Genomic DNA, 13,676 nt, shown 5'->3' on the forward strand with positions numbered 1-13,676 from the left:
CCGGAAAAGTAATTCCGAAAGGCACGAGGACGGATGGTGTCCGGCTTTCTGCCTGGACCTGTAGGTTGAACCTAGAGTTAGTGTTGTATTTGACTAACTCGCTACAGAAGCTCTTATAAAAGCGAAGTCTTTCCTTCACAAGTTAATGAAGACGTCAATGATAAAGTCATTATGTCTTACTGTTAGCACAGCGTGGGCGGAGCCGAAATAGCTCAGTTGGGAGAGCGTTAGACTGAAGATCTAAAGGTCCCTGGTTCGATCCCGGGTTTCGGCAGAGGTTTAATTTTAGCCTACAAAGCTTGTCATCATTGCATGTCACATTTAGCATCTCATCAAAGACAGTGAAGGAAATCTTCTTGTTTGACTTTTGTATTCTTTACTGTATTCTTTACTATCCTCTTTCTTGGTTTGAACTCGGCTCTGTTCCACGTGTTTCTCCAAACGTATCTTTTCATTCCCATGCAGCGTTTTAAGCTAAAGCTATCAAGTACACACACACACACACACACACACACACACACACACACACACACACCCTCTACCCCTACCCCCAGGACTTTGGACTCTACCTCTTGGGTGTCCTTTTCCCCTAAATCTTAATCCCTGCCAGCTTCTAATACAAAACTAGAGGCGGAAAGATGAAGTTCGATGTGAGCAATATTCACTACAGTGATCTCTCTCTTCCTCCCCATGGCCCTTTCTGGCCCAAGGCCTGAATTCCACAGCAGGCACTCCTGTCTTGCTCTCCCAGATTTTTCCTCCCACCACCAAAATGGTTGCAAGAATGCTGTGTATCCCCACATCAAGCCTGTCAGTTAATGGTTTATCAGCTGAAGTCTGCCTTCCAATTCCAGGGAACCTCTGCTTCGAAGTGCCTCCAGCAATTCCTTTTTAAAAAATGAAAAATAAAAACAGAAATAAGCACCCCACCCCCACCCCAAGAAGCAGCCATTTCTAGGCATGGGTGGCAAAAGACATACAGTCGCAAGAGAATGGAGAATTGAATCCTAAGCTCAAATGACAACTGTTTCAGTTGTCAATAGGTTTGTATCCTGTGCAGAGTTATGTACAGGGTCAAAAAGCCAGAGGCTGAGTTACAACCCCAGTACCAAGAGGAAAATAATAATAATGATGATGGTGGCGGTGGTGGTGGTGGTGGTGATGATGATGATGATGATGTAATTAAAAAGCCTGACACTCACATCTAGCTACACTCACTCCTAGCTACTCAGGAAGCTGAGATCTGAGGATCGCCGTTCAAAGCCAGCCTAGACAGGAAAGTCTGTGAGCCTCTTATCTCCAATTAACCACCAGAAAAGCTGAAGTGGCGCTGTGGCTCAAGAGGTAGAGCACTTGCCTTGAGCTGAAGAACTGAGGGACAGAGCCCAGGCCCAGAGTTCAAGCCCCATGGCCAACAAAAAAATAAAATTTAAAAGAATGAAATAATTGTAGGTACACACACAGTTAGTTATAATACAGTGCCATTCCATATTCCTTTTGCCTAATGGCTTCCACTGGCAACATCTCATGAAACTATAGCAGAAAATTAAAAATCCAAATACTGGCATTAATAAAACATAATACAGAATAGTTGTTTCATCCACCAAGCCTCCAGTCACCCTCTTCATAACCACCCCCATTTCTCTACTACCTCAGCATTAACCTCTGGCAATTGCTTTTTCATTTCTGTAATTCTATCCAGATTATCATTAATCCTGTTATCACAACACTAAGAGACAGAGAATTGAGTTAAGACCAATTTAGGCTCCATGTGGAGTACCAGGCCAGCCTGTTTTTTAAAAAAAGAAAACAACTATATGACCACCATCATACTATATTTGTCTACTTCTCACTGCTAGAACAAAATTTGGGAATATGAGTTCTTTGTACAGAGGTGGGAAGGGGAACTCCTTTCCTGGAGCTGCAGGGGGTAGCTCGGTGAGCCCCATGGCATTGGGCCTTGAGAGGGCTTTGGTAGCTTCATTCCATTATAATGTATGTCATCATCATGGGAACATGTATGAAAGAGCGCATATGTCAGGAAACGTGACAGCCAAGAAGGGGCTTTTACAACCACTTTCTCTGGAAAGCTAATCAGGATTCCGTGAGAAATTACCTTAATCTCTTTCCAGGGAAGCCCCCTTATAACATAATTACCTCTTGACAGACTCTCTTAAAGATCCCACCCTCTCCCAGACATCCCTCCTCCACCCCCCCTCCCCCGTGCATGACTCGTCCAGCACAGGAAACGAGAGACAAGCCACATCCAGACCCGGCATAGCACATATGTGCGCCTTATTGTGATTGGCCGTTTACATTCTCTGCAGGTCTCCACAGAACCATCCAGGTGGCTGAAGACATCAACACTTTGTGCCCTTATTTTTTATTGCTGTGTAATATTTTGCAACTGGGTGTTATCACCATTCCTTGAAGGGCATTTGGGCTGTTTTCAGTTTTTGACTACCATGCATAAAGCTGTCCACAGATCAGCATTTGTGCGTAGGTTTTGGTGTTGTGTGAACACAAATGGTCATGTCTCCAGGATAAATCGTGAGATGCAATTATTGGTGGTGTCGTCATGGTTGCATATCTATTTGTTCGTTTTTTTAAAGAAATGCCAACTCTCTCCAGAGGAGCGATACCAATTCATATTCCCATCAACCATCCACACTGCCTCGTCAGCATTTGGCCTTGCCACTGTTTTTATTTTAGCCAGCCAGACAGGTGTAGGGGCTGTGATTTGTAGTTCCCAAATACTGATCAAGTCTGGTATGCCTGTAATGTGCATTTTCCCATATGCTGATGATATTGAAACTTTTTAGGTTCATTATGTATCTCTCTGTGTGTGTCTCTCTCTCTTTCTCTTTCTGTCTCTGTCTCTGTCTCTGTCTCTGTCTCTCTCTCGCACACACACACACACACACACACACACACACACACACACACACAGTTCTTTGGTGAAATGTCTCTGTATCCATATTCTTCAATCCAACTAGAAGTCTGTGTGGCAGGTTTCGTGCGGAAGTCCATTTTAGACACCGCTGGAAGGTCAGCTTGTGGCAAGCCCCTTCCTTGAACTATAACCGTGTCACGCGGGGAGATCGTTGTTGTTTTGCTTTGGGGTGGGAGGTGGGGGTGAGAAAGAGGGTGGAAAATGTCCCAAGATCGTAGGCCGCGGAGTGTCTTCCGGGCCGGCTGAACGCCTCCCGGATCCCTGCGCGGCGCCCAGTCTGCAGGCAGCGCCGCGCGCACGGCCTCCTCCCCGAAGCCTGTGTGCGACAAAAAGGGTTGGGGGGAAGAAACGCAAGAAGAGGGATGAAAGAAAGAGACCGGGTCTCGTCGGATGTCCCGGGCGGAACTGCAGGCATTGCTCGCAGGCGCAGTCCCACCGCCGCCCAACACGGGGAGTTTGACCTGCTCCGTATCCGGCCTGGGCCGGGTCCCCCCTCCTTAGACAACCTGGTACCCCCGGGCTCCCCCGGGAGCCCCATGTTGGTGCCAGGCCCGGTGCAGACGCCCGCTCCACACAGCGCCGTAGCCCCGAACTCCCGGGCACCCTCGATCCGCCGGCCTCAGCCTCCCAAGAAGCTGGGATTACAGGCGTGCGCCACAGCGCCCGGCGAGGGGCAGTGGCGACACAGCCGTACTGGAGGCTGAGGCCACTGGCGAGGCCCCGCCCACTGCCACCCTAGCTGCCAGGAGTGGCTGGTAAAAATCCAGCTGAACAAGCTCAGGAATCACCGGCAGAGAAGCGGATGGATGGATGGATGGTTTGCTTGGTAGTCGCCAAAAGAGCAGCTAAAAGAAAAAGGAAAGAAAAGGAAAGAGAGAGCTGCAGATTTAGTAAAGGCTGAAGGACTGTGCTGAGCGTGTCTCAACGAACTTCAGTCCGTACCCGAAATCACCTGGGGTTCTTGCTAAAATAATGTCTGCAGAGTGCCAGAAATTAACCCCTTCCTCCCTTCCCTTTCTTTCTGCGTTTCCTTCCCTCTCTTCCTCCTCCTCGTTTTCTTTTCTCTTTTTCTTTCTCACAGTATCTCATCATATGAGCTCTTATAGATATATTAATGTAAGAAGGGCAAATGCAAAGGGTGCAAAACATAGTCATAATGTAAATGAATATAATCCCATAAAACTCCTCGAACAGGTATTAATCACAATTAGTGTCATAAAATCACATTTCGTTCTCTCCGATGATACAGCAGCTCAATTCTTGAATTGTCAATAAAAGCCTGTTTAATATTTGAACCATATTTGTCAAGCTTTTTTCTTTAACAACATGAAGTATTCGCTTCTATCTTGTTGAAGTTCTATATTCTCTCTCTCAAAATACTTCCAAATCTGAAAAGGACATCTCCCTTCTCCCACACTTTGAAGATGTGATTTTGTTTTTCCCAATCAGGCCAACATTTTACCGTCTTTTCTATGGGTGACAAAATGATTGCCATCTTGAACTCTATCTCCTTCCATTTCATGAAGTCAAACATTTCATTCACTATTGCTACACATTTTGAGGAATCTAAAAATGACCATAAACCTTAATAACTCCAAAAGGCTTCACTATGTTGCTTAAGCAAACCACAATCTTGTATAGCAATTGTGATGTAAAAGGACAATTTAGCATATTATGATCTAATGGAATGTGTCCGAATTTGCACTGTCCAGTAGGCAGGTAGATAGGCAAGAGCTACCTGTGCTTGGCCAACAAATCAAAAAAAAAAAAAAAATTTGGTCTAGCACAAAAGGTCAAACCCTACATACAGGCAGGTGCAGATGGCTCCTGTCTGTAATCTTAGCTACTCCGGAGGCTGAGATCTGAGGATGGTGGTTCAAAGCCAGCCCAGGCAGGAAAGTCCACGAGACTCATCTCCAATAAACCACCAGAAAACAGGAGTGGCGCAGTGACTCAAGAGGTAGAGCATTAGCCTTGACCTGAAGAGCTCAGGGACAGCACCCAGGCCCAAGTTCAAGATCCACAACCAAAAAAAAAAAAAAAGCTATGTACATATGACCATATAAGATGATGCTAAGCTGAATGAACCCCAAGATAGAGACACAAGAGGTTTTATCTTTCTTGCTGCTATTTTTAATGTACTTATAATGTACTATGTGATTTTTTTTGTCTCCTTTGTATGTTCTTCCCCCTATCAATTATCCCCTTTTTACACTGTATTTGATTCTGGTACCCTGAATCTTGTATATATGTTTTTTCTAATTTGGGGAGAGGAAGGGAAATAACAAAATGCTAAAATAAGGATACAGGTTGACCCATTGTAACAATGAGATGTACAAAACAGTATGTTGAAAACAAATTTTATAGCTTGGTGAGGAGAGAGAAGTTGGGGAGGTGGGGAGGGAGGGGATGGTAGGGACAAAACAAAGGAGAGGGTAACCATGCTTGATAGGAAATGTACTCATTACCTTACTCATGTAACTGTAACTCCTCTGTACAGTATCTTTACAATAAAAAAAATCAAAAAAAATGTCCTATGCTTCCCATGGTCTTGTTGAATGGTCATACAAACCAAGAAGATAATGCTCAAGATCATTCTCTAGAGAAGAGACAGAATAGTTCCTTTTCTCTCTCTCTCTCTCTCTCTCTCTCTCTCTCTCTCTCTCTCTCTCTCTCTCTCTCTCTCTCTCTCTCTCTCTCTCTTTCTCTCTCTCTCTCTCTCTCTCTCTCTCTCTCTCTCTCTCTCTCTCTCTCTCTCTCTCTCTCTCTCTCTCTCTCTCTCTCTCTCTCTGCTGAGTTGATACATCACTGGCTATTTTGTGAAGAACCAGATTTTCTGATGGAATGAGGCAATCAACCAGGCATACAAGGAGCAAGTGAGTGGTGTCAAAGTTTCCCAGACTTCACCTAAGGAGCTGGAAACTTGAGTGTTAAAGCCAGAGGGGGATGTGTGCAAAAATCCCCTGGCGGATGAAGGGTGAGCCAAAGATAGCTTTTACTGTTTTCTGTTTCCATTATCTCTGTTCTCACAGAGTAGAAGATTGCCAAGAGATTGCATCAGTCATGTTTTACCTATGAACTAAGACCTCCCATTTGTGTCAGAGACCCTTTTCGACTTCCCATGGATAGTCTAGAAAGACAGTAAGAAGTTGAAAAGCGAGTGGGACTTTTGCTACCAACGTTACTAACGTGACTGGTGTGAAAGTAAATGAGATAAACGATCCTTGGGAATCAAAAAAGTTTTGTGTTGTTAAAGAGCAAAAGGCTTGAATGTTTCTTGTGGGAAAGATCTTGAGGTGGGAAAAGGAGAGGGGGGAGAGAGAGGAAGGGCACAGATTTCCTCATCCATGAAGGCACAATGGACTGACGCCCATCAAAGTCAAAGTTACCTTTGGACAGCTGCAACTGTAGGTAAATTTCCACCTGGTGTGAGCACTGGGGGCGGGGATGCCTTCCGTTTAGCAATGACCGGGGGCAAAGGACAGTAGGATCACTAGTGAGTTTGTTTTTTCCAGCTTACTGAGGTTAGTGAAGCCGTTTGAGCCCCTGAAATGTTCTTCGTTGGAGAAGTGTGAGAGGAAGATGATCCACAAAAGTAAAAAACAACTTTAAGCAAAGTAAAATTCAGTTATAAACATTGGTGATGAGAAGCTTGACGCATCTGCCTCCTTAGCGCAGTAGGCAGCGCGTCAGTCTCATAATCTGAAGGTCCTGAGTTCGAACCTCAGAGGGGGCAGTTTGGTTTTGCCGGCACCCCCCACCCACAACTGCCACGGAAAAAGCTGATGTTACTTGGAAATAGATGATATTTAATCAAATACTAAAGTCTGAAGTTTGTTCCTCTTGCTTTACAAGTTCTGTTTCTTCTCCTTGATTTATGATTCATGATTACTATTGCTATATTTTACTCTTATATGGGAATTCGGTCAGCCCGACACAGAAGCCACGTTTTGAGAGGTAGAATTGGGAGTCTTTACTAGAAAACTGGAGACTGCGGTCTGACTCCTGCATCCCCGAATGCAGTTATAACAGAGCTTATGGGGGGGGAGGGGGAATAAAGGCGGGGGGGGGGGGGGGGGGGGGGGGGGGGAATCAAGGTAGATGTCACATGATAAGGTAACTAACCAAACTTGTTTTACTGAAGCAAGTTATCTAGGGGGAACAATCAGTAACAACCAAAGGCAAGTATTCTCTGGAGCAAAACTTTCCTGGAGCTAAACAAAGCATGGCATACCTCCAATTTAAAGAATATCACTTCTATATTGCTTAACGACCCACAACGCAACTGCAGATCAAATGAAATCCTATATCACCTCTAGAGCTCTTGGAACTGGGTGAGACTTCCCCAGCATTTAGTAAGATGCCAAAATGGCTCTGAGGACAAGATGACATTACTTAGATCCAGTATCCATAATTCACTAGTAAACAAGCCATTTTTGTCCAACGCCTTTGACTTCGATTTATTTTTTGGAGGACAGCAGCATTCTACCACACAACTTTAATAAAAAGACATTTGTCAACAAATGAAAACTTATTTATTCCATTTTCCCTCACTTTTTTTTTTCATTTTCATACATGCGTGAAATTTTCTTGTCACAGACCTTCTTATACATTCTGATCTATCTCTACTGGTTAAACGGGTTTCCACAAAAAATATCTGGTCCTGAAACCTCCAGAAGGGAGTTGATTTGGAATGATCTCTGTGGACATAAGTAGGTAAGATAAAATAGGGTTGCTTTGGAATAGGGCAGTTCCCCTGGACAGTGACTATTGTCCTTACAAAAAGGCTTTGGGATGAACCATGACACAGGGAAGGTCAGTCTCTGAAGACTAGCAGAGGTTGGCCTTATGTTAATACCCAATGAAGGTCAAGATTTGTCTGTAACTAACTACCAGAGGCTGCGAAGCACCAAGAAGCATTTGTCTCAACTGTCTTCAGGGAACTCAGCCCCACCAATGTCTTGATTTCACACTATCACCCTCTAGAATGAGGTGGAAGGAAGGTAAGATGAAGTCTGTATTGGGGCCAAGACTAGCTCTCTCAACAGTTATCTTCCTGAGAACTTGAGGATGCATACCAAAAAGAACATTTTAAGATCATTTAAAATCTCTTTGTAGAATCAGACACTTTTTAATTCACTCGAGTTTTTTTTTTTTTTTCAGCTCTTCAGGATTGATTTCCAATATGCAAATGTCAGAAATATTTATTCCAAGCCAGAATGTGAACTTGGTATGGGAAGCAATAACAACAGGAAGTTGTTCTGTGCCTCTGAATCAGACAGCAGGGCAGCTATGACATCATGTACCACTGAAAGTCAAGCGGAGCAAAGATGAAGTTTGTTGTATTGTGGTTGCTCCTGATGGAAACACAGAACTTCTGTTACAGGATGCTATCTTCCTAAACAAGGCCAGGGTACAGGGGTTAGATGAAGTTATGCTTTGTATTTAATACTTATCTTTCTTACTTTACTGAACTTGGATGGCCAGAAACTCTTCTTCAGCCATTCATTTACCTATCAGCTCTTGAGTAAGTCACTTCTATCTCACTTTTAAGAGACTTCTACAAATGGTCAAACTCATCCCTTACAAGGAGGTTTTATAGTAAGTTCTCTCTGGCTTGCTCTATCGATCGATCGATCAATCGATCTATCTATCCATCCATTTACTGATTTGCTCACCTATTTTTCAGTTAAATGAGGTTAACACAATTCTATGTACTCTTTCAGGTTAGTTTTCTTCACAAAACCTTAGGTCACTTCATGGAGTGATCCCATGTAAAAGCTAACTATCAGATATTTTGCTTAAAGAGCTTAGACTGGTTTGAGAGGGTTTTTTTTTTTGTTTTTCATGTTTTGCTTATTTTGTTTCTGACATTCTGACCACCTGTCTAATCTGTCCAGTATATATAAAATGTTCCAAATTTCTGTTTTCTGAAAGGTTGCATCAGACCTAAAAGGATATTTAGCGCCCGAACAGGGACTTGAACCCTGGACCCTCAGATTAAAAGTCTGATGCTCTACCGACTGAGCTATCCAGGCCCCTGCAGACCTGCATTCCTCATCAAATCTAGTGTGGAGACAAGTATTTGTGAGGTTCTGATATTTTTTACAATTCCTCTCCTCTCCTCTCCTTTCCTCTCCTCTCCTCTCCTTTCCTCTCCTCTCCTCTCCTCTCCTCTCCTCTCCTCTCTCCTCTCCTCTCCTCTCCTCTCCTCTCCTCTCCTCTCCTCCCTCTCCTCCCTTCCCCTCCCCTCCCCTTCCCTCTTCTCCCCCTCCTCTCTCTCCTCTCGATTCTCTTCTCTCCTCTTCTCTCTTCTCTCCTCTCTTCTCTTCTCTCTCTTCTCCCCTCTCCTCTCCTCTCCTCTCCTCTTCTCTTCTCTTCTCTTCTCTTCTCTTCTCTTCTCTTCTCTTCTCTTCCTTCCTCCCTTCCTCTCTTCCTCCCTTCCCTCCTTTCTCCCTTCCATCTTTCTCTCTCTTCTGTTTAATTTTACATTTGCCTCCTTTTACATATGGCTCTCAACCATTTCTGCCCCACCATCACTTATGGAAAAACATCCACTGTGTATAATGTAGACACTAACTAGAAAGGCAATCACCTATTCAGTTTTGCCTTTCATCCTCAAAACCTCTGTATGCTCAAGAGTGTAGAGACCTTTAGAATGCCTAGCACAAAAGAGCACACAAGAGATTCTGAGAATTATTTTTTTTGAGCATGCTTACTGCTCTGCCCTGAGTTCATGTTAGTGAAAAGAGTCCGTATCTGCCCTTGTGAGTTCACAGTTACACCAATATTGTTTAAAGGGCCATTAAGATAAAAGCTGTCTGGGAAAATTCAGGTTACAAGATATTGGAAGAAACAAACAAGTTATAAATAATCTTATGACCTGAGTTTCCAAATTAAATGATACAATATAAGCAAACTCTTAGAATAATATTTATGCCACTATTTGAAACCATAGTTGAGGGCTGGGGGTATGGCTTACTCAATAGTGCAGCATTTGCCTGGCATATATATGTCAAGCTCCAGAAATCCCCAGCACTGGAGAAAAAAAAAATTTAAGGAATATGTTAATAGATGTAAACGGGGATGAAGAGAATAGAGAAATAAAAAGTAAAAGCCAGGTAAAATTGTGCGGATCATCTCCCCACTCCATTCCGAAGAGACTATTATAAGGTGAAATGAATTCTTTCCAGAGACTAGAATAGTCTTTTCTCAGGAAGTGATATTTAAACTGAGACCTGAAAACATAGGAAATCCATCAGTTGGGCAAAATGTTTGGCTGTAGTATTCTCGGAAATTTCAAGGGCAGAGAACTTTGAAAAGTCAGAAACAAACAAACTGAAGCGTTTCTGTGCAAGAAGCTTGGGGAAATGTGGATGGAGGTGAAAGGTGAGGTGGACAGAAAGTTGGGGCAAAGCCTAACTGACAGGCTCCAAAGTTAGATCTAGAGGTCAGGTGTCATTCTACAAGCAAGATGAAGCAAGCCACTGGGCATTTGAAGCAGGAAGGTACTTGATCAGAAGTACTTAAAAAGATTATACTAGGGTCGTGCAAAGAATGGGTCAGGATTAGGCTAGAGATGTTGTAAAAGCATAAAGTAAACCACTGGAGAGTCAAAGATCATGCCAGACTTGGCCTACCGACTTTGAGACAATGCGCATGTGGTGCAGTGAGACTGGAGAACTTGGGAAAGGAAGTGGAGGACTTGCACCCAGAACACTCCAAGGAGAGAAGGAGGCGCCCCGTGATTTGTTTTTCTCAGTAGCTTATTTCCCAAATAAATAATTTACAGGGAAGGTCCGAGGATGTGTGTGTGTGAGGGGGGTTGGGGGAGAAGCACACTTGAGATCTCTTGAGAGTTCTTTAGAGAGCACAGAGCATTTGTGGAAAGCAGAGGCGATTACTACTAAGTGCTGACCACTCACTAAGCAAGCCCCGAGTAATCAAACAAAAAGCAAGGAGAATGTTGACAGGAAGCAGCCTCTCAAGAGGTACCGGCAAAGCTTGTCCAACCTGGGCTTCCAAATGTCCACACCTACTGGAGGGGTCATTAAAAACGACAAACGATCCATTCCGTCTCATCAAAGCAACTTTAATCGATTTTTTTATTAAAGGAAAAGAAAACACATTCGACCTATTTTTATAAAGGAAAAAGTCCAAGCACAGAAAGAAAAAGGGAGCGTTTACCAAATTCTTTTGTTAGTTCGCTTGTCTTCTTTGGGGTTGAGTGGAAAAAAAGTACACTGCCCCCTCTGAGGTTCGAACTCAGGACCTTCAGATTATGAGACTGACGCGCTGCCTACTGCGCTAAGGAGGCAACTGGCCGACGCCCTCCGACCAATCGCCTACCAACATCACGACAAAAGCGTCGGGACATTTCCTTGGGAAATTTTCAAACCGAGGGGCGAGGGAGCTGTCACCGCCTCTCACAAGAGTTTAGATAACAAAGCCCCGCAGGACAAAGCCAGGGCCGACTTTCAAGTCGGGGCAGCAGCTTTCTCCACTGCTTAAAACCAGAGCTTTGCCAGAAGCGCCGCTCTGTGCAAGGCGAAGAAGACTTGCACGGCCAGAGCTGCGCCCCTGGGCGCACTGGCTTGGGGTCCCTTAACGTGAATGAATCAGGCACCGGGAAAAGGCTCCACCCAGACGATCAGCACGGCTCGCGGCACACGCCTGCACGCTTGTTGCCTCGGGGTGGGGTGGGGGAGGCGGGGGTCCCCCTCCAGCAGGTGTGACACGCCTGGACTCCTCAGAAAATCGTTCTTCTGTGCCACCCCTTCATTCTGTGCCTGAACAACCAGGAGCCTCCTCCCCGCACAGCCTGTAGAGTTCAGCTCGGAGTCTATATGGGAGCTGTCAGAATACCAAGTATGGGGGTGATGGAAAAGAACTTGGGGTGTGATAGGGAGCTGCAGAGTGCTGGAGGGAGACCCAGCCTGCAGGGAACAGAGCTGGGGCGGAGCAGGGCGGGGCGGAGAACTACCAAAAGCTGTTTGATCTCCTTTGGGGAAGCGCGGAGAAAGCGCTACCATGTGGGTGGTAGCGTGGCCGAGCGGTCTAAGGCGCTGGATTAAGGCTCCAGTCTCTTCGGGGGCGTGGGTTCGAATCCCACCGCTGCCAGGTCTATCTTATCCTCTAAGGTATCAGTAGATATTCCCTTTTACACACAACGTGGACACTTTTCACCGTCCCCCAGTCCTGCAGCTCCTTTTTTCCTATTACCTATTTTCCCTGGCCAGAAATAATAATATGCATTTCTCCAAAACAGTATCCAATCCATAACAGGTGTCAGTTAATTACTTCAATTAACAAATACCTAATTAATTGTAAACACACACACACACACACACACCATAATTTGGCACTAATATATTTACTTAGGACTATAGATGCCATTTAAAATATATATACATATATATGTATATTATATATATATATATTATATAAATATATTATTCAATGAATGAAGGCCAAATGTATGGCCATGAGTCTCCTTGAATCTGCTTACAGCCAGAAACAGGTCCAGCCTACACTACTGAAGGAATGAATTCTTCCTAATCTGGAGAAAACCATGTTCATCATCTCCATTGACATCATTTCACATTAGGAACTTTAAACATGTGTCTCACCGCTGTTAGAGTCTACAGAAGACTAGCCATAACTGATAAACATTCCTTCCATGCTACCAGCTGGAGGTGTTTTGGCTTCTCTGGGCAAAGTGTCTATATCTTCCTAGAGATAGTCTCCAGGTTCCTCCCCCTGACTGGCTTTGAATCCTCTAGGCGCCAGCTTACAAAGGGCTTTCTCCTGGAAGATTCTCTAGAGTCTTGTTACAAACTCCTGATTACAATTAGGCACCAAGAATACAGAAAGGAAAAGGAAAAAGGAGACCACCTGCCTTGAGGCCTACCTACTGGAGAAGATAAGACTTAGACACTTCATAGCCTAAATGACACACAAAGTCTTCTGTAAAACAATGAGAAGGAACTATGAATGGCATCTGAGACTTATCTTTACCAGAATGAATAAAATAAATAAATACAGAATAACACAACAGTGTAATATGCAGAATACATTGTTCCTTGGGAAATAATCAGGGGAGAAAAAAAGGGACATTATAGATGTCCCTATAAATGTAATCATGAATGCTTCTGGTTGTGTAGTTACAATGAGTGGATATTTATTTCATAAATAGAATGAGTCCAGGAGTCCATAAGGGATTTTTATTTTAGTCCCAATCTGCCAAGTGTAGAAAAGGACTGGTCAGGCCCCTGCTCAGTCTTCTCTTCCACTGGCTTGGTCCTATTTACCTGGGGACACTAGGGGCATCTAAATGCCAAAATGCTCATCTAGGAGCTGGAACCTGGAAAGGTAAAAGAAGTAAGAGAAAGAGGAGGAAAAAGTAATCCTGTCAATGGAGTAAAGGGGGAATCCTCCAAAAAGTCCAGAGCTGGGCTACCTTGAGCATGCATTCACTTGTTTCTTTGTGCATTCCTTCTGTGTTCATACAATAAGCACTGATTGAGCTTCAGCTGAACAAGAGACCTTGGAATTAGACTTAGACTTAGACTTAGGACATTTTGGAATGGAGGGCAGGTTTTTAGAAGTTCGGGCTCATGCCGGCAGAACCAAAGCATTCATCCGTTGCTCGAGAGACTTTTGCAGACAGAGTAGAATATGTAAGTGAAGCAGTAGAAAGGAGCAATTTGTATTTATTTGCTCC

At 44.1% G+C, this 13,676-nt stretch overlaps 5 non-coding genes across 5 annotated transcripts; 3 read left to right on the forward strand and 2 right to left on the reverse strand.

Moving 5' to 3' along the window:
- The first annotated feature begins 201 nt into the window (after positions 1–201).
- On the forward strand, positions 202–274 carry Trnaf-gaa (transfer RNA phenylalanine (anticodon GAA)). Its single transcript has one exon. It is a non-coding gene; the product is annotated as a tRNA-Phe (tRNA).
- Positions 275–6,616: 6,342 nt separating this feature from the next.
- Trnam-cau (transfer RNA methionine (anticodon CAU)) lies at positions 6,617–6,689 on the forward strand. The gene has a single exon. It is a non-coding gene; the product is annotated as a tRNA-Met (tRNA).
- A 2,229-nt stretch (positions 6,690–8,918) lies between these two features.
- Positions 8,919–8,991, reverse strand: Trnak-uuu (transfer RNA lysine (anticodon UUU)). The gene has a single exon. It is a non-coding gene; the product is annotated as a tRNA-Lys (tRNA).
- Positions 8,992–11,197: 2,206 nt separating this feature from the next.
- Trnam-cau (transfer RNA methionine (anticodon CAU)) lies at positions 11,198–11,270 on the reverse strand. The gene has a single exon. It is a non-coding gene; the product is annotated as a tRNA-Met (tRNA).
- Positions 11,271–11,991: 721 nt separating this feature from the next.
- Trnal-aag (transfer RNA leucine (anticodon AAG)) lies at positions 11,992–12,073 on the forward strand. Its single transcript has one exon. It is a non-coding gene; the product is annotated as a tRNA-Leu (tRNA).
- The last annotated feature ends 1,603 nt before the right edge of the window (positions 12,074–13,676 follow it).

Source organism: Dipodomys merriami, unplaced genomic scaffold (genome assembly GCF_024711535.1).
Source record: "Dipodomys merriami isolate MVZ:Mamm:240054 unplaced genomic scaffold, mDipMer1.0.p SCAF_16, whole genome shotgun sequence".
Taxonomy (NCBI): domain Eukaryota; kingdom Metazoa; phylum Chordata; class Mammalia; order Rodentia; family Heteromyidae; genus Dipodomys; species Dipodomys merriami.